The 20,866-nt window shown below is 39.4% G+C and overlaps 1 long non-coding RNA gene across 1 annotated transcript in view; it reads left to right on the top strand.

The window, feature by feature from the left end:
- Positions 1-7,623, top strand: part of LOC138924906 (uncharacterized) — a 40,844-nt gene extending 33,221 nt beyond the window's left edge. Inside the window, exon 4 of the long non-coding RNA XR_011440251.1 lies at positions 7,343-7,623. This is a non-coding gene — a long non-coding RNA (uncharacterized lncRNA). The remainder of the gene's footprint in view (positions 1-7,342) is intronic.
- The last annotated feature ends 13,243 nt before the right edge of the window (positions 7,624-20,866 follow it).

The raw sequence follows: 20,866 nt of genomic DNA, 5'->3' as shown, positions 1-20,866 counted from the left end.
CACAATTCTGAGGCACATTCTACATGGTTTCTCAGAGTGTCCCCCACAAGGGAGACCCAGTTGCCCACAGTGGTAACCAGCACATTATTGCAAACTTTAGCGGCTTTTTGCCCTTCCTTGTCTCTCTTTCCCTTCTCCTTCACTTTCGCTTCCTGGGATCACTTTCCAAATGAACCACCTGCACTTGAGACCTCATCCATTTGTAAATACTAACTAAGCTAGAACTCAGTGCTCCTCGGTAGTTCTTTGTCATGTTACACTTATGAGACTTTGCTCCATTATTTTACTTTGTGACTCATCACAAATACTATGCATAAAACCAAAACACACACACATGACCTATCACTGAAACAAATGTTTTATGAAATATCTATCTTTGCTACCAGTAACATATGCTTGTATTTTCTATTCTATTTTACGCTTATATATTTCATTTAAAAGATAGTCTGGTCATGACCAATTAAATTGATTTCAACATAGCCCTAGAGGTCTGTTTACCAGTTTTTGAACCCATGGGTCTCTGAGTGGCCACAAGCCAAGCTTGCAGGGGCATAGAGTCCACAAGGCTGTGATCAGATTGCCTGGCGAAAGGAATGCAGATTGGGTATCTGGAAGATGTGACCAGGAACTGTTGTCTGTAAAGGCAGAAATGCATAGCTCTATCCTGAGAAGAGCACGGGGAATGAAATGAGAGGATGAAGCAGTGAGGAAAGAGAAAATTGCCTTTAGGATGAAAGAGGAAGACAGAGAGGAGAAAAAACCTAGTGAGAAGGTGAAGCTGCAAAGAACCACAGAACATCCCTCCACTTTTGCCTTGCGTGAAACCGTACCCATGGGTAAAAGTAGCAAGGAATAACATTTGAATGAATGTAAGTAGGCAGTTAAGTCCTTCCTTTATTTTTAAGTCGATGTCGTCCATCAGTTACGATTTATGTTGTCTTCAGGTCTTTACCCGTGACTTCAGATGACCTCCTCCTGCTTAACTCTATACTGTCTGGATTCTTCTACCTCTCCGGTTACTCCTTCTTGGTTTCTTTTGCTGGATTCTCTTCTAGTGTTTGCCCTTAAGTGTTGATGTTTTCTGGAGATCAGTCCTTTACTTTGTGGGTTTTTTCATGCCACACGCTTTCCCTAATCAATTTCGCTCACTCTCATGGTTTAATGACCATTTCTACGCTCCTGGTCTACAAAATAAATACCTTCAGCCTAAATCCCCTCACCCCCAGCTTTGTTTACCCAATAGCTTACCTAATATCTAGATCACAAATTTAGTACATTCCAAATTGAACGCATTGTCTGTAATATCCACCTACTCTCCGTCTCCTCCTGTTCCCTGTCTTGTATTCTGTCTTTTCCACCATCAGTACGGTCACCTAGACCAGAAGTCTGGGAGCCTTCCTAAACTCCTTTCTCCTCCATCCAAGTGCTCACATGTCCTAAATGTTGTTAAAGTCATTCTCCTCCTCTATTTCTACTGACACTGTCCTAATTTTGAGCTTCATCATCTCTCCTTTGTATTATTGAGATAATCCATCCATTGATCTCCCTGCCCCTGGTCTCTCCCCATTCAGTTCTTTCTTCACAAAGCCACGAGGGTCATCTTCTAAAATGCCCCAGTCGGGGTTTGGATCAGGGAAACAGAAACCACACGAAGTACTTTAAGCAGGGATAGATTTAATACTGCTAAATGGTGCTTTTAAAACATTGGAAAAATTGTAGGGCTGTAGATCAGAGAAGGTTGTCGGTGGCTCTGAAGTTTGCTAGTAGGCCTACCGTGTGATAGTAAGCTTTCCGGGGACGAGGAAGCAGCTATTGCTGCCCTGCTGAAGGACTTCAGAAAACCACTGCCGAAATTCACAGCTGTCTGTAGCACCAAAGTGGGTACTTCACACATGGCAGAACACTGAGAACAACCTCACGTCTGCTGCAGCGCCCACATTTGCCTGCCACTATCGGAGGAGTAACCGTGGCCTTTGGTTTCCTTCTGCCTTCTGAAATTTGGCAGGATTCTAAATTGGTGAACTTTAAACTGGAAAGCTGCTGACAAGAGATCTGGGAAATATATTCCAAGATTTCCAACTCTTGTGGTACAGGAGTGGGAATGGCTCTGAGGACCACAGGTAATCTGGTACCCTCCCCTCCACCACTGGTGGGATCGAAATCCAAACTGCTCAACCATGACAACCCACATCCTTCACGAGCCAGTGCCTTCCTACTTCTCCAAGCACCTCTCTCCACTCCCCTTTCTTCCTCAGTGCCAACCTGATTGAATTACTTACTCGGTTTCATGACCACACTTTACAGTTTCCTGGCTCAATTCCTTTGCATATGCTGTTTCCCAGGTCTGGAAGTCCTCCTACCCTCCCACAGCAACCTTCTTGGCAAATTTATATTTTTTCTTAAGACCCCAATTTCCTCTTCTGTGAAGTTTCCTTAATTATCCCAGTAGAACTGAGCCTCTCTTGTACCAGCACTGTGCCTTGCACTTGCTTCTTTATTTAGTAGCTGCAATATTCATTTATGTGCCTGCCTCCTCTATTACACTTTGAGCTCCTTAACTCTTTCTTCTTTACCTTTATCCCACTAGTGCCCTACCTAGTGTTTGACTTATAGGAGGTGCTCCATTCGCAAGGAATAAATGAGTAGGTGAAAGCTTCTATAAGGCACTGTATAAGTTACTTCTATAAGGTACTGTGCCTTGAGACATAGCATCAGTGAAATTGCTTACAAGCTGTATAAGGAACCAGACCCCTTGTAATAGAGATACCATTTACTAAATTCTACCCCATGGAAGACAGGTTTATATAGTAGGTTCCAGCTGTGTTCTGATTTCTAGCCTACATTCCTTGTCACATGTAAGCAATTATTCAGCAGCTACCTGTAATTCCACATCCCAAATATCTTTTTAAATGGATTCTGAATTTGGAAATGGTGTAGGACCTTGGCTAGATACAATTCAGCTTAAAAAAATATATACTCATCTAAAATGCCTGCTTGCTTCGTCTGACTGTGAGATTTTAAAGAAGGAAATAGCGATGGGGCTGGGGATGGGAAAAGGGAAAGCTGGCCATCTTTTTGAACAGAGAATGAGGAGGAGTGAATTGGTTTCCTAGGAGATAAGGCTGTTCTTTATTTAAAGTTTTTCCACAGAAAGATTTCTGTACTGGTGTCTTCTTCTTAGTCATAAGGAGTTCACCATCACAGACACAGCTCAGAATGGCTTTCAATCAGCAGCTGCCAAAGGTGACCCTAATATCCTGGTCTTTGATCCTTACTTTCTCTGCTGAAGACTAATAGAGGTAACTAATTATACTAATTGCAAAAGACATTGTCGTTATTTAATCACCTCTTGCTAGGACAGGATTTAACGGTAGATCGGGTGGTAGGTCATAGGCTCATCCTCCCCCTGTATAATCTCTAGAACAGTTGCCCCACATGCTGCCTTCTAAGCTACTTCCTCCCACCAGGTTTTCTCAGATGCCCTGAAGAGAAGGGAGCACAATAATCTCTCAGCTCAAGGGCTTTAGTATCAGTAGCATCTCCCTTCCAAGGGATCCCTTAGCTTCAGAGCAATTGAAAGTAGCACCTTCTCAAAGAGCTTGTGACTCTACGTCCCTGTGTCCCTGTGAGCAGGCAGAGCCAGTTTCCTCATCACACACAGCTTTATTCGTCTTGGTCAGTTGGAGGTAATCAAGGCAGTCTTAGGTCAAACCCTGCAGAAGCTAGAAGTTACGCCAGCCCCTGTTTCAGCGTTTTCCCCATTTCCGGTGATGACCACTCTTCCCCAAGGTCAAAGAAAGTCAATGCCGACAGACAGCACTGAAGTATTGCCCCGCAGCAAACACGTTTCCAAGTGTCTGTCCAGCTCACATCTCTCTTCTCTAACTGTCACCTTCCTTCTCCCTCAGCTGGGCTGCCACTATTTACCTTTGTTTTATAAGTACCTGAGTTTCTGGTATCCATTGATTCAACCAAGGTATATTTCTAACTCAATCTGGGCTAGGTAATTCTCCCCCCAGTGAGTTTAAGATGAGACCAAGAAATGCTAGTTCCCACCTGAGCTGGCTCTGTGGATGGAGATGTCAAGGGCTGTATGGTAGTCACGCAGGGGACTGGGAGACAGAGGGACAGAGAGACTGAGGAGGGGTGCCAACCTTTAGTGCAGCTTGTACAAATTCTTCAATAAATGTGTTTTGTTGTTGCTGGTATTTTATTTCAGAGTCAAAGTGAAAACTAAACATAGAGAGGGTCCTTGGAGAGAAAGGATTGTGGTTAGTACAAGCATTCCTGAACTCCTCCTCGTCTATTTTTTTGGACCTTGGATAATAAACCAGAACTTGACAGCTTCCATCTTAGAAAAAGCATAGCTTGAGCGGGATAATGTGTGGACCCTTTGTGTAGAAAATCTGGTGAGGAAGATGCACTATTTAGCTCCCTTCCCAGCCCCGGCCTCCCTAACCTGGAAAGTGGGTAATCTGCTGGTCAGCTCACCCAGGTTCGACTTGAGGTATCTATAACCCAACACTTGCCATGGGAATTGGTATTTCCTACAAATGTGGCGGGATTTCTGCAGTTTTCCCAGCTAAGAGAAACCATGATCTTTCTTTGCCTTGGGCTTTCCAGCCTTGCCCCTCACCCTAACCTCTCTGCTTACTTTCAGGTACTTATTGCCTCCTGTGCTTCCTCCAGTCTCCCAACACATCAATGACTGCAGTGATGCTAGCTATTTTGTTCTCTAATGTGAAGGCTGTGTCAGAGCCAGAGCCACTAGAAGCGTATTTCCAAGGACTGCTAAGCATATTGCCTAAGGCTTCTGTCAGGTGTTGCTTCAGGACCAGGGTCCCTTCTGCAAGAGTGTGGGTCCTCTCATCTAACCGCTATACTGTCTTCTTTTACTCCATGCTCTTCCCTCTGCCCCAAACTGCCATCTGTCCATTACTCAGAGTCTATCTGCAACTCTTTCTCTGGCTGCTCCAAATGGCTACCTTTGCTGAGTGTCTGACTTCCTGCCTGGCCTTCTTACCTTCTCCTCTCCTCTCCCTTCCCCTTTCTTTGATGCATGGTGATCAGGTAGAATTGTCCATCCAAATTTGCCTTAGAGTTTCACCACAGGCCCTCCAGGGCAGAAACTTAAAGAAGGGAGCACTGAAAATTGCTCTTCTCAGCATTATCTCAAGGGTGGGACAGAGAGAACTTGGCAATATGGCCGAGAGCACCAAACACCTCACCCCTGGGTTGTATTAGGTGGGGGAAAAACACTGAGACAGAACAACACATAGCGTTAGCTTTGGAGCCAGGATTCTGATTTTTTAATGATGCTGGGGATGGGCTGTGTACGAACACTTACAAAGAATTCAGGAAAGCTGGAAATCTTGGTCTAATTTGTTAATACAAGAGAACAAGCAGTATAAAACTTATGCTAATTTTAGCAATTTATGAGAATGACTTACCCTTTATAACTAATTACTGCATGCACCATAGCTATTATGCACATTATTAATAGGTGTCAGACTAATTTTATTGTAAGTTTTCTTTGATCCCAGTGCTAAGTCCCATGAATGCATGTGCAGTCTTCTCGTCTGACATTGGCTTCTGCTCACAACTTTCAATAAGTAGCAGAAGCACCACAGGAAACTCAATCTGCTCTTCACAAGATCATATGAACTTGGGAACACCATTGTTTATCTATTTAAAAATGTTCTTGTATTTGAAAATGACATGGATGCACATACCTTATGTTTTCCTGTATTTCACTGAAAAGATCAGGCTTGACCTCCATTTCATTCCTCTAGATCTGTGCTGTCTGCTAGCCAATTGTGGCTATTTAAATTAAACTAATTACATTAATTCCTCAAGTATACTAGTCACATTTCAAGGGGTCAATAGGCACATGTGGATAGTGGCTACCTACTAAACAGTTCACATATAGACCATTTCTATCATTGCAGAAAGTTCTGTCGGGTGGTGCTGCCAGAATCTTGGTGATGGTGAAAGTTGGGTCTGTCTGTCATGGGATGACTAGATCTGCTGCCTCTGAATTTTCTGCGTGGATGTGGGGCCCAGGGAACCTCAGGGGAGGATGTGGGGGAGATAACAGTGAGCGTAGCTGTGACTCATAGGAGTGGACTCTCCCGAGAGAAAGCTGCACTAGCAGGTCAGGGACCCTGGTGGGAAGTGGGGAGGAGGCCTCACAGCAGTGCGGGTCCCATTCTGCACATGAGAGTGGGTTGCTACTCTTTACTGTCGCCTTGTTCAGTGGGAGACAGAGAAGTCACATCCAATCAGCTCAATTTATTGGTCTCACAGTAGCTGGAGGATTGTTCAATAAAAATTTGCAGAGTCAGTGAGGGACACAACAGACACGGCAGATTTTTATAACGTCAACAGCTTTCTTGCATACAGAGCTTTACAGTTAATGCGCCCCTTAATGAATTCTTTCATTTGATGCTCATGACCTTGTAAAGTGAGCAAGAAACCTACTATCCTTTTCTTGCTGATGAGAAAGTCAAGGCTCAGAGAGTTTAAGACGTTTTCTCAGGGTTACCCAGCTAACAAGTAGCAGAATTGTGACTCAAATTCGGGGTTTAGGATTCCAAGTGACATGTTCTATGGCAGTGCACGGCCTCTTAGGGGCCTTTCCAATACGAATATTTCCAGCAGCAGACTGCTGATGTGGTAGGATTCCAGAGTGCCTTTGACTCTTAGGGGATCCCAGGGACCAGTTGATTCAACTCTGATAGGCTTTTTAAGTCATCGGCCTGATGCGTGGTTTTTATTTTGCACATTTGCCTGAATTCACGCTTTCAGGCTTTCACAGGCAGACTGCCTGGTATTCTGAAGCAGTGGCTTTCACACCGTGTCCCACCAGCCCCAAAAGCTGCACGGAGGGGCCACAGAGGCCGCTGTGGGGGTGGGGCACAGTGGGGAGGCCTTGTGTTTGGGCTCTGGGCTGTTCAGGGCTGATATGCTTTCAACTATTTTTATATATTTGACATTCCACAAAAAAAATTCACTTGAAAAAAGGGTTCTTTTGCTAACCATTAGAAAAAGAATCACTCTTCTAAAGGGTTTTTGTGGCAGCTTGCTTCCTGCGACAAGAAAGTGGGGCAAGCTGAACTCTCCACCCAGGCGTCATCCAGGAACGGGATTCATCTGTAGACCAACACTTTCTTTCTAGTTAGAAAAAACTCGTAGAAGTTCAGAGTCTCCTGTACCATATGGAGCCAGCTCTAAGGTAGGACAGGGGACAGAGGCCACTGTGTTGGGACCAGAGTGCCCACGGTTGTTTGAAGGATCTGCCCTATTGTCTTATTCTGATACTTCGGCCTCGTTCTCTTCTCAGGCAGGATTCCTCTTCGATGCCTGAGTCCACAGCATCTGCCGAATCCTCTCTCTATGGCTTGCCACTTGGTCCTAAGGGCTTGTTGGCCTTCATCAGAAGCAGCTTCCAAATTGCTTCAACCTCAGAGACCAGCAACTCTGGCCTCGTCAGCCTGCCAGATCCTGTTGTTGCTCACCTATTTGCAAAGCAAAGAACTTTCAAGAAGGTCAGAGAATTCCCCGACATCAGTTTTTGGATTCCTTGTTCCTCCCTTGAATGTGAAAACAGTAAAATTGATTAAATAATCCAGGATTTTTACATTATAATTCTGCTCCTGTGTAACATTTACTGTGTAATTAATCTTAAAGCTCTTAATTTTTCATTGATAGATTTGAATGAGCATGATGCCATTGTCAGCACAAAAAGGAGAAATGACGTGTGTCACATGGGAACTGGAAAATAAGATTGACTTGTGACAGTAAAACTCAAAAAATCCACACCTGGTGGATGAGATCAGCCAGCTTTAAAATTTACGTACCTTGAGGAATAATCAAGAAATAGTGCCTAGTGCTTCCTGAGTGGCAACACCATAGTATATAGAGCAAGATGACTAGGGTATGGTCTCAGGAAGGTGAAAGGGTAGCATGATGTTTGAAAGACTAACCCAAACCATTCCAGAAAACAGATGAATTGAATCATCTTCTACAGTAATAACAAGGTCAAAACACTGACGTGACCAATTGTCTGCTGCCTTGTTTGGGCAGATATAACTTTTATGTTGTAATTATATGTGTTGAGAAGGGGACAAAAACCTACAGAGGGATTTTAAATCACCAACACTGTCCAAAGAATCCAGGATCTGGACACTGGCTCTAGGACACAGGAACATTTTGGGGAGAGGCACACTCTCTGTTGGGTAGCAAACGTCATCTAGCTTTCCTAGAGCCTGGGTGAACGCGTTTGACTTTTTGGCTACAGGATATAGAGGAGAAGTTACAGTTCACCTCAATCAATGGGATTTGCTGTGAGATACATGGGAGAGCTGGTAGGTAGTTACATGCAGCACAGTGGAATGACTCTCACAGGAAGGAGGCCTCTCACCTCACTAGTCTTCCAGGTGCATGACTCAGCACTCCGGCTTGGCTTCCTCTTCTACTTGTCTTTGTTCTACATTGCCAAACTACCAATCTCCATTTTCTCTATATTGATGCTTCCATGAAAGCACTTTTTCTTATGTCTTCAGGCTTTTACTTGTTCTCTCTCTTCATGTGTTTCCTATTCAAAATCTCATAGAGAAGCGATCTAACTAAGCTGCTATTCAATACAGGGCCAACTTCTAGACCTCTAGATGGTGACCCATCTCTGCAGGCTCCAGTGGAGCAAAGGATGGAAATCTATCAATAGGGAAAGTTTCAAAAGGCAAACCTTGGAAACGTCTCAGAAGGTTAGTAAAATGGGCAGGCACTAGTGGAATCTGACCAGTACAGTGAGTTATTCCCCCCACCTGTCCTGCCACCTTTGTTCTGATTCACACTCATCAAGTAGCTTAAGTCTTGTTATTTAAATCTACCAGATTCTCTGATACTACCATTTCCTGGCTAGTGGACACAGATACTTTAATCCTTGGGAAGAAGTGCCCCAAATTTAAATTAATAAATTGACATTTTGGTTAATGTGATGGTTAATTTTATGTGTCAACTTGGCTGGGCCTTAGTGCCCAGATATTTGTTCAAACATTATTCTGGATGCTTCTGTGAGAGTATTTTTGGATGAGATTTACATTTAAATTGGTGGACTTTGAGTGAAGTAGATTGCCCTCATAATGTAGGTGGGCCTCATCCAATCAGTTGAAGGCCTGAATAAAACAAAAGACTGACCTTCCCCAAACAAGGGAGAATTCTGCCAACACACAGCCTTCTGACTTGAACTGCAACATTGGCTTTTCCCTCGGTCTCCAACCTGATGGCCTACCCTGCAGACTGCCTCCATAATCACGTGAGTCAATTTCTTAAAATAAATCTCTCTCTATTTATATACACACCCTATTGGTTCTGTTTCTCTGGACAAACCTGACAGTTTGCAGTTCATGTCAAGTCTCTTGTGAGTTTGTTTAGCACAGCTCAGTTCTCCTGAGTTCATCCTACTCTGGGGGCTCTGAAACTCACATTTCTTGAGTAATTGTCATCTTCAGTTAATATCTTTCATCTTTTTCCTCTTAACCACGTTGATCTCTTTCTGAGACATTCAGTGATTTATTTAATGCTTATTGAAACTTCTTAAGATTCTTGGGTGAAAGTTCCATAGCACTGTAAAGTGAGATTCACAAGAGACTCCAAATAGGTTTTAAAGGACAGATGGACCCTGTGGCTCAGGGTACTAGTCAAAGTTGAACCCAGGGGGTTATATGTTGTACAAGGTGGCAAAAGACCAGATGGACAGAAGACAAGTGTCTCTAAAAGTTTTGGTTATTGTATTCCTTTCCTATTGTTGTTTTTACAAATTACCACAGAGTTAGTGGCTTAAAACAACACACATTTATTGTTTTATGGTTCCGAAGGTCAGAAATCCAAAATGTGTCTTGTGGGTCTAAAATCAAGGTGTCAACACAGCTGCATTCCTTCTAGAGGCTCTAGCGGGGGAATTCCTTTCCTTGCCCTTCCCAGCTTCTAGAGGCTGCCCATCTTCCTTGGTTCATGGCCCCTTTCCAGCTAGCAATTACATCACTGTGACATCTACTTCTATTGTCACATCTCCTCCCCTGACTCTGACTCTCTTGCCTTCCTCTTTCTCTTGTATAGATCTTTGTGATTATATTGGCCCACTCAGATAATATAGAATAATCTCTCTATCTCAAGACCCTTAACTTAATCACATCTACAAAGTCACTTTTTTTTATATAAGGTAACATATTTACAGGCTCTGGAGACTAAAATCTAGACTTGGGTGGGGGGCATTTTTCTGCCTACCACAGTTACATTATTTTCTAATTACATACTTTTAATAGGCATTTAAGGATTATAGTGTGGCAGGACTCTAAAAATTGGAAATAAAGAGAATAAAGTCATTTAGAGTCACATTTTAAAATGAACACGTAATTTACAATAAAGGTATGCAAAATGATCTGAAGAAGATGAGATTACTTGTAGGCAAGCAAGCTTTCACTGTTAGCTCTTTATTGTCTTAATATCATGGGTAGAATTAGTTCAAATTAAAGAAAAAGGAGAATAACATAGGTACGTATCGGCAGTGCTTACCCAAATACTACAAGGGAAAAGGGAGACTCTGGTGCTGGACTTTATTTCAGTTTTCATGGTAGGTATGCCTCTCAAGAGTGAATGACATGGGGCTTCACTCCTTGCATTTCAAGTATGCTAGGCCCCTTGGCAAGTCCATTGCTAGGGTAAGATTGTATGTCAGGATAAAGAATTTGATTGGTGAATTCTAAACTATATTTATAGAATAAGATATTCTGTTTTATGTGATATTGATAAGTGTCCCATAAAGATAAGAGTCAAATTTGTTCTAGAAAAAGCTGCCTATCCAAGCCCTTGGAGATTCACAATGTACAACAGCAGACCAAAGGAAGTACTCAGTTATGAAAGCTGTTTAACTTGGTTTAATCCAGCATTTCTCAAATTTATTTGATTACTGAACCTCCTGTTGTTGTTGAAAGATCTATTAAAATGTCTTACAGCACATAACACATTTTGGGGAATGATGCATTAAAGATTTGATTTATCTACCTCCCCTTGTTTTGAGTCCGTGCTCACAAAACCACTTTTTGATTTCCATGTGGTTGGACCGCAAGAAAAAAGAATGTTTTGATCAAGACAACATGATATTTCTTGCACGGGTGGTGTTATATTTCTCCCTGAAAATTAACACACCAGTCTTTTGATGGCTGCTTTTATCTTGTGTGCCTTTTAGTTAGTGTGAGTTGATCTCTTTGTCACCCAACTTCTATTTACTTTCAAATGCCTGTCTACTCACCAATATCTACAAAAGGAAGGGTAGCCAGAACTTTACTGCTAGAGTGACAGGTGGAAAATAATAATGAGTTCTGGACTGCAAATACTTGTCCTGGTGGCCTGACATCATGAGAGCTGCCTGGACTACTTTGGGAAATGAGTGGAACTTGAAGCTAACCATCAAAATAAAGACCTAAAAACACTACATTTCTGTGTCCTTAGGCAATCACTTCAATTTTTTTCCTATCAACTAACTGATGAATAATACCATCAATCTATTATATGCGGTTACTATGAAGTGTATTTATACTCCTGATCATAAGAAGGTCCTCCGAAGCTTAGAGAGAATATGGGGTTAAGGAGGGCCAAAAAAGATTAAAAATATCGTGTAGTTTCATTTTGAAAATCAACCTGTAACCCAAAGATCTTTTATAAGAGCAAGTTATTGTTAGAACCAGTGGCCTTTCTCTTATTGCACTCGGCTGTAGCTAGACTCTAACACGTATTGTGATTTGTACTAAAATTCTCAGCAGCTCGGAAGAGAAATAAAATTTAGAGGAAGTTCAAATAAGAATAATCAGGTATTGTACTATGAGAGTCAAGGAGAAAGATGAAAGGATATAGAATCATTTAGCCTTTCAAAAATAATAAAATAGAATTGCCATCATAGAAATATATAATGAACTTCTATAATTCATTAAAAATTAATATATTTAAACAGACTAAATTCATGGTAAATAAATTTTTAATAGCCTTGTAGGCTTCATTCTTGCCATCCTTCCTCCTTTGAGTTCTCAATTTACTCAAGCAGAATTTCCCTTTGCAAAGCACTGTGCCTCCAGCTTCTACCTCTCCATCTTCCAATGGTTCTTAATCACCACCTCACGGAAGAAGACCCCAGATTTGCTCTTCTTCTCCTTTTCAGGACCTGACATTTAAGAATTTCCCTTGCCAACAGTTTATCCTGGCCTAGGCTTACAGTTCCTCTGTGTCTAATTCTTTGCTAAACTTTGTCTTAGCTCTCATTCAGTGTAAAAAAGGCCCCTCTGGCCCCCACCCCACCCCCTTTTGGCATTAGAGAGGAGGTTGAGCAGGGAATTCCACAGGCACAATCAGCAGTAAGACCAGGACTCGTAGAAAACAATGGAATCCACAAGAGCTGAATTAGATCAAAGAGAAAGCATACTTCCCTAAGAAAAATTTTGTTTATATCTCCTGTCTTTTGTGCATAAAAATGTTTAATTTTAATGTTTTATTAATAAGATTTTTTCCTTTATTTTTATTTTAGAAAGAGTGCAATTAAACACAAGAAAATCTGCATGTGATTTTAATAGCCCCAAATTATAATATAATTATTAAATTTTAATATCAAGTTTCCACAAAATTTTAAAATCTTATAAAGTCAAATGACTCTAAATCAAGAGCCATTTGGGGCCAAAAATAGAAAAAAGCTGTACTTTTAAATATTTTTTATTAGATTTATTTAGTCTTTCACTGTGCTCTAGACATAGATTGAAACTTAATCTTTGAAAATTCAGTTATTTTAGAATTGCAGCTTTGAAAATGGAACTTATTAATCTCAGAAGTGACTGTATAAGTGGTTTTAAGTGCTCACTATTCTCCTTCCTCGTCTCCAAATAAGAAAAGGACTAGAATATCAAAGGCTCCACTTAATTTCTGAGTGCCCAAGAAAATTTTACGGAGAAAGTTTTTTTTCCAAAATCTAAATTTCTAAAAGTCTTACTACTCTTCGCCTCAGGAGGAATTAGTACTAACCTTTTTTGCCTTGGTTACGGTTATCAGGCATATATATTAAATTACTTTTGTGCAAGTTTTCTTAAATGTACTATATTTCTGCCTCTTCTTAATCAAAGAAAGCCACTCAATATAGCGTTTGCTTGATAAGTCGATGTCATCCTTATGAAGCTTAATATTTTATATGTTGTTTTATTGATGTCTGCGTGAGTTAGTGAAGCTTACAGGGCTATAGCACTCATAAAATGGCCCCTGGTTAGTGTCTGATTATAGTTGGGAATTTGGCTGTTTCCCCAATGTTTTTAATTGCTTCTTAGGCATACCCTTATGCCTTTTCCAACACAACCTGTACGCTCCTTATAATTTAAGAAAACCTAACAGTCTTCTAGAGAAAGCAGACAAGCAGCTTATGAGGTCTGTAAGCCTTTACAAAATTGTAGGTCTTAGAGCCCATGGCAGGCTCTGCTTCTTCTGTAGATAAAGTCCATAAGCTTTGCTATAGCTGGTTTTCTGGCAAGGCAGAGATCTTTCTGGTTTCTGGATTAGTGGTTATGGATTAGATATCTGTGGCTGCCAGAAGTCTTCCCACTAATCTATTACCTGCAGTGTGTGGCATTTTCAAACGACGTTAGAATGTATGTATACCGTTGTTGAGAAAACCATATAAATATGGGATTGATAGGCAATAACTAGAATTATTCGGTTGACTCCTGTTTTTTAAGACAATGCTGTGGGTCCAAGCTGTAATTGCTACGGTCAAGTGTGGCTAAACAGGCAAATGTGGAAGGAACTATGCATGTGTGAGATGTGACCCTGGGTTAGCAGGTGTAGCCTACTGTTGTTTAACTATTCACCTGAAGGCTTTCTTCACTTTCCTTACAGTGGCAGCTAGGGCTACTTTGTGTACTGCTGCGATTTCCCAGCAGTGCAAAGCTCTGTTGCATTGCTTGATGCTGCGCTTCGGTATGTTCTTATAGCATTTATCCTGCTCTCCTTGCTTGTGATTTTTCTGACTTCAGCTTTCTTATACAATAGCTCCTCGAGAGTCCTGCTGTCTTCCATTCTCTGCATACACAGATTCCAGAGGAACATCAATATGAGGACCATTTCAATGCTGAGACTGACAATATTCCTTAGGATGCTGGTGAGGGACCTGATTTTAAGTTAACATTCTTAGATCTGGGAGATGGTATTGCTCCCTAACACATAGACATCTGTTATGACCCATGCAACATTACATTATAAACATCTGTTTATTGTAAGTTCTATCATTCGAGTGAGGGACTCTAGGATGCCTTGTGCTGCCCCTATAATGTTGTAGGTATTCTATTGTAGATGTTGACCAAACTGACAAAACTGCTTCAGAAGCTCTGCGTGGTGTGCACAAAAGATACAGAGGTTTTAGCGAAACAGAAGTTTAGAATGTGTTCTTGCTTATGGACTCTCAGCTTGTAATGCTAGAGTAAGAGAATAATGCTAAGCTAGCTCTAAACTTGGTCTGTCAGGCTCATAAAAGACACAATGGCATTTTTCATGTACTTCTCTACTTCTTTGTCAATAATTCTCGGCAGTAAATGGTTCTTTTAAGCTTATGCCAGTCCATTGCTCTCTCTTGACTCTATAGAGAATTTCATGATAAATCCATGCCAATTGCCAATATCTCCACGGTGTTTGATGATGCTTGTAACTTAGACATTACCCTTCAGCTTGAATCCATTGAAAAGGCTGTACAAAGCAGAGCATTGTACAACTTTGTTTTACTGATGATGTGGAACAAGTTAGACAGGACACTGTCTATTAGTAGGTGACTGAGTAAGTCAACATTGCTGCATAACAAACAATGTAAAAAATCTCAGTTGCTTATAATAAATATTTATTTTCTTATTTATGCACCTATAGGGCAACAGGGTTTCTGCTGGGGTTTGGCTGAACTTGGCTGAGCTTAGCTGGGTTTGGCTCCAGGCTGAAGATTGGATGTACATATACTTCACGCTTCTTTATTTTAGGACCCATGACTATCCAAGGTGTGCACTTCTGATGATGGATCACAGGAGTGCAAGAATCAAGCCAAGTCATCAGAGTACCTTTAAAACCCATGCTAATATATCGCTGGATAAAGTAAGTCACATGGCCAAGCTCAACATCAATGGGGCAAGGAAATATCCTCTTGCTACTCTAGGGAGAGCTACTACAAAGCCATAATATACAGATATTTGCAGCTATTGTAGTGTGAAGAGGTCAGTGAATCTTCTCTGTAAAACAAGATTGAATACGAAACTGGACAAAATTTTCAACAACCATTTCAGGGCTATGGAAATTGACCAAAGGCAGATAATAATTGAGAAGTATTTATTCTTGAAAAACTGCAAGAATTTTGAGTAAGAACTGTGGAAATATGCAGCATTTTTGTTTGGCACTGCTTCCATGCCTCTCCCAGCCCAGGTTGGTCAGTGAAAGCTGTAGTTTTACCAAGTAGCACTGGTCATCAACACCAGCAGGTTTGCTTCCTGAGTGGGCAGACTCAGTTTGAGGCTGAAGACAACAACCCCATGGCTTTGTCATCTGAAAGTAGGAGACTCAGTAGGAAACAAAGGGGGAAAATCTACAGCTTTGCCGGCCTGAGGCTCTGATTCTATTTGGGGCAATTGGTGGACCAGCTAGTAACTTAATGGGGAGATCTTGGAAGTGAGAGAGTCATAAAAGGTCTCAATAAGCTTTTCATACCTTCCTGGCTGACTGGGACTATGAACTATGCACATGCCCAGAGGAGGCCCAAAAGAATCTGGTGGAAAGTAAAAGCCAAGGCATACTTGAGACCTAGCTGAGCTTTGAATGCATTTATCAATCTATACACATTTTGATTGGCAAAGAGTGAAAGTGTTTTTTGATTTGGGGTGTTTAAGCAAACCCCTGCATAAATCATTAGCTGATCACTAAGCTATTAGTGACACAGGGGTGAGCCCTAATGTGGCAAGTGGAAAAATAATTTTTAAAACACAATTTTGAACCCTGAGTAGAAACATTAGGAGTTGCACACAACGTGGAGACAGATTCTATAGTTTAAGTTCATTCAAGTTACCTTAAAAAAATCCTTTGGGGCTGGCCCCATGGCCAAGTGGTTAAGGTTGTGCTTTCTGCTTCAGCGGCCCAGGATTTTGCCACTTTGGATCCTGGGCACAGACCTAGCACCGCTCAGTAAGCCATACTAAGGCAGCATCCCACATGCCACAGCTAGAAGGACCCACAACTGAAAATATAGAACTATGTACCTGGGGGCTTTGGGGAGAAGAAGGAAAAATAAAATCTTAAAAAAAAATCCTTCAAGGGCTGGCCTAGTAGTTCAGACTGGTGCTCTTTGCTTCAGTGACCTGGGTTAGGTTCCCAGGTGTGGACCAACACCACTCATCAGTGGCCATGCAGTGGCAGTGACCCACATACAAAATAGAGGAAGATTGGCATGGATGTTAGCTCAGGGTGAATCTCCCTCAGCAAGAAGAAGAAGAAAAAAAAGAACCAAATAGAAATTCTATATTTGAAAAATACAATAACTGAAATGAAAAATTTACTGGCCAGACCAATGAAAAATTTAAGAAGACAGGAGAAACAATCAGTGTACTTGAAGAGAGATCAATAGAAATTATCCAATCTAAAGAAAAAAGAAAAAACAAGATTGAAGAAAAATGACCAAAGATTCAAAGACCTGTAGAACAATTTCAAGCCTATGAAACACTTATAATGGTAGTCCCAGGAGGAGTGGAGAGAGAAAAAGGGGCAAATTTTTTGGAAGAAATAATGACCACAAACTTCCCAAATTTGATGGAAAACCTTAATCTATAGGTCCAAGAAGCTCAATGACCACCAAGTAGAATAAACACAAAAAGACCCACATCTGGATCCACGATAATAAAAACATTAAAAAGCCAAGACAAAGACAAAGTTTTGATGCAGCAAGAGAAAAACGACTCATCATGTATGGAGAACAACAATACATTAATGGCTGACTTCTCATAAAAATATGGTATCTAGAAAGCAGTGGAAGAGCATATTCAAAGTGCTAATTAAAAAAAAAGGGCTGTTTACCAAGAATTTTCTATCTAGCAAAACCATCTTTCAAAAATCAAGGCAGTAGGGCCAGCCCCATGGCCTAGTGGTTAAGTTCAGTGTGCTCCACTTTGGCAGCCTGGGGTCAGTTCCCAGGTGTGGACCTATACCACTCATCAACAGCCATGCTGTGGTGGTGACCCACATACAAAAATAGAGGAAGTTTGACACAGATGTTAGCTCAGGGCAAATCTTCCACACCAAAAAAAAAAAAAGAAGAAGAAGAAGAAGAAGAAGGAGGCAGAATAAAGTCCTTCCCAGATAAATAAAACAGACCTGCCCTATAAGAAATCCTACAGGCTGTTCTTCAGGCTGAAAGGAAATGAGAGCAGATGGTGAGTCAACTCCACAGGAAGGAATGAGGAGCACTGAAAATGTTAAATATGTGAGTAAATATAAAAGACTATTTATTTATTGTTTTCTCTTTTTTCTCTTAATTTCTTTAAAAACAAAGGCTATTTGAAACAACAATCATATTGCTATATTTTGGGGGAGGGGTTGTCACAGTTATAGATGCAATACGTATGACACTACTAACACTAAAATGAGAGGAGAAAATGGAAATGAGCAAAAATGTGTTTTATTATTATTGTTGTTGTTATTATTATTATCCTGAAGCAGAGTGTGATAAGTTGAAGATGTACATTGTAATCCTTAGACAAACTATTAAGAAAATAATTTTTTAAATAGAGCTAAACCATTTATAGAGAACAGAGCAAGGTGCAACTCTATGCTGTCTATAAGAGACATACTTTATATTCAAAGACACAAATAGTTTGAAAGCAAAAGGACAGAAAAGCAACAGTAACCATTAAAGAACTGGAGTGGCTTTATTAATATACAAAAATAGAATTTAAGACAAAAAATATTACTAAAGACAAAAGGAAACATTTCATAACAATAAAATTTTCAATACATCAGGAAGAAATAACAATTATAAACGTATAAATACCTAACACTAGAAGCCCAGAATACATGTAGCAAAGACAGACATAATTAAAGGATAAATAGACAATTTAATATTGTAGTGATTGAAAATTTCAATATTCCCTTTTCAGTAATTGATAGAGGAACTAGACAGAATATCAGTAAAGACATTCAAGACTTGAATAGCACTAGCAACCAACTTGACATAAATAACATAGAAGGCTCCATTCAACAACAGCAGAATAGACATTCTTTTGAGGTGCACACAGAACCCTCTCCATGATAAACCATATTATAGGACATCAAATGAGTCTTATAGTATGTTTTCTGACTACAACAAAATTAATTAAGAAACCAACAGCAGAAAGTAATTTGAGATTTCCCAAATATTTTGAATTTCACAATATACTTTTGGAAAAATGATGAGTCAAAGGTGAAATCACACAGTAGATTAGAAAATGTGCTGAACTGAGTGAAAATGGAAACCTAATATATCAAAATTTATGAGATGTAGCTAAAGCAGTGCTTAGAGGGGAACTTATACCTTAAAATGCTTATGTTAGAAAGGAAAGAGATCTAAAATCAATCATCTAAGGTTCCACTTCAAGAAGCTAGATGAAGAAGAGCATATCAAACCTGAAGTAAATAGAAGGAAGGAAATAATAAAGACCAAAGAAGAAATAAGTGAAATAGAAATCAGAAAAACAATAGATTAAATCCATGAAAACCAAAAGTTAGTTCACTTTAAAGATGAACAAAATTGACAAACATTTAGCTAGACAAACAAAGAGAAAAAAAGAGAGAAAGAAAGACAAACTGAGAAAATCTGGATGGAAAGGGAAAACATCTCCACAGACCCTACAGAAATTAAAAAGGTTATAAGGGAATATTATGAGCCATTTTATGTTAACAAATTAAACAACTTGGATGAAATGGTTAAGATCTTTGAAAGATACAACTTACTAAAACTGTCTCAAGGAATGCAAGAAATATGAATAGACCTGAAATGCCTAAAAAGATTGAATTAGTAATTAAAAATCTTCCTACATAGAAAAGCCCAGGCCCAGATGATATCACTTGTAAATTTTATTAAACATTTAGGGAAGACACAATACCAATCTTATAGAAATCCTTTCAGGAAAAAAAGGATGAGGGAACGCTTCCCAACTGGTTCTGTGAGGCCAGTATTAGTGTGATAACAAAGCCAGACAAAGATATGACAAGAAAACCATAAATCAATTATTTCTAATGAACATAAATGCAGAAATCCTTAACAAAATATTAGCAAATTGAAACAAGCAACATATACAAAGGATTATATACTATGATGAAGTAGAATTTATCCCAGGAATGCAAGAATGATTTTACGTCCAAAAACCAATGAATATAATATACCATATTAACAGAATGAAGGACAAAAGCTACAAAATTTTCTCAATGGACACAGATACAAAATCTAATACCCATTTAAATCTAATACCCATTTGATAAAACAGACTCTCAGTGAATTAGGTCTAGAAATGAACTTTCTCTACCTGATAAAGAACATGTATGAAAAATATATAGTTAACATTGTACTTAACTGTGACTAACTGAAAGCGTCTCACAGAGATTAGGAATAAGGCAAGAACATCCACTCTCATCACTTATATTCAACATTTTACTGAATGTTGTAGCCAGTGTGATAGAGCAAGGAAAATAAATTAAAATCTTTATGCTTTTGTATGTAGAAAACCCTAAGATTATATGTTTATATGAATGTATGTATGTGTGTATATATTATAACTAATAAGTGAGTTTAGCAAGGCTGCAAGATAAAAAATCAATACTCTAAAATAAATTTTCTTTATACTAGCAAGGAACCATCAGAAAATAAATTCAAGAAAGGAATTCTAATCACAAAAGTATCAAAAAGAATAAAATTCTTAGGAACAGATATAACAAAAGAAGTGCATGAGCTAATAGTACAAAACATTGCTGAGAGAAATTACAGAAGATCTAAATTCATGGAGAGATATACAATGTTCATAGATTATAAGACTTAATATTATTAAGATGGCAATTCTCCCCAAAATGATCTCTAAATTTAATGCAATTCCTATCAAAATTTCAGAAGGCTTTTTTTTTCTTGTAGGATTTGACAGGTTGATCCTAAAATTTTTATGGAAAATGCAGTGAACTTAGGTTGTCAGCACAGTTTTGTAAAAGAAAAATAAAGTTGAAGAACTTACACCAGCTGATTTCAAACTCACTATAAGGCTACAGTATCAGACAGTGTGGTATAAGGTCAAATATATAGATCAATGGAACAGAGTTTAGAAATAATCTCTAACATTTACGGTGAATTGATTTTCAAAAAAAATGCAAATACGATCAGGGAAAGAATACTCTTTTTAACAAATTGTGCTGGGACAATTGGATATTCCTGTGCCAAAATTTTTAAAATGAACTTAGTTTACACTGTACACAAAATAATTAACCCAAATCAATCAAAGACCAAAACCTAAGAGTAAGAACTATAAAATTTCTAGAAGAAAAATAAGAGAAAACCTTTGTGATCTTAAGTTAGGAAGAGATTTTTTACATCTGACATAAAAACAATCTATAGGTGGCAAAATAGATAAATTGGACTTTATCAAAATTAAAATGTTTTACTCTTCAAGAGATACCATCAAGAAAATGAAAAGGCAAGCCACAGACGAAGAGAAAATATTTGTAAATCACATATCTGGTGAAAGATCTATTCAGAATGTATAACTCTTACAACTCAGTGATAAGAACACAAACAATCCAA

This window comes from Equus caballus, chromosome 6 (assembly GCF_041296265.1).
Source record: "Equus caballus isolate H_3958 breed thoroughbred chromosome 6, TB-T2T, whole genome shotgun sequence".
NCBI lineage: Eukaryota > Metazoa > Chordata > Mammalia > Perissodactyla > Equidae > Equus > Equus caballus.
The sequence above is the reverse complement of the archived record's forward strand: the minus strand, read 5'-3'. Positions and strand labels throughout refer to the sequence as shown.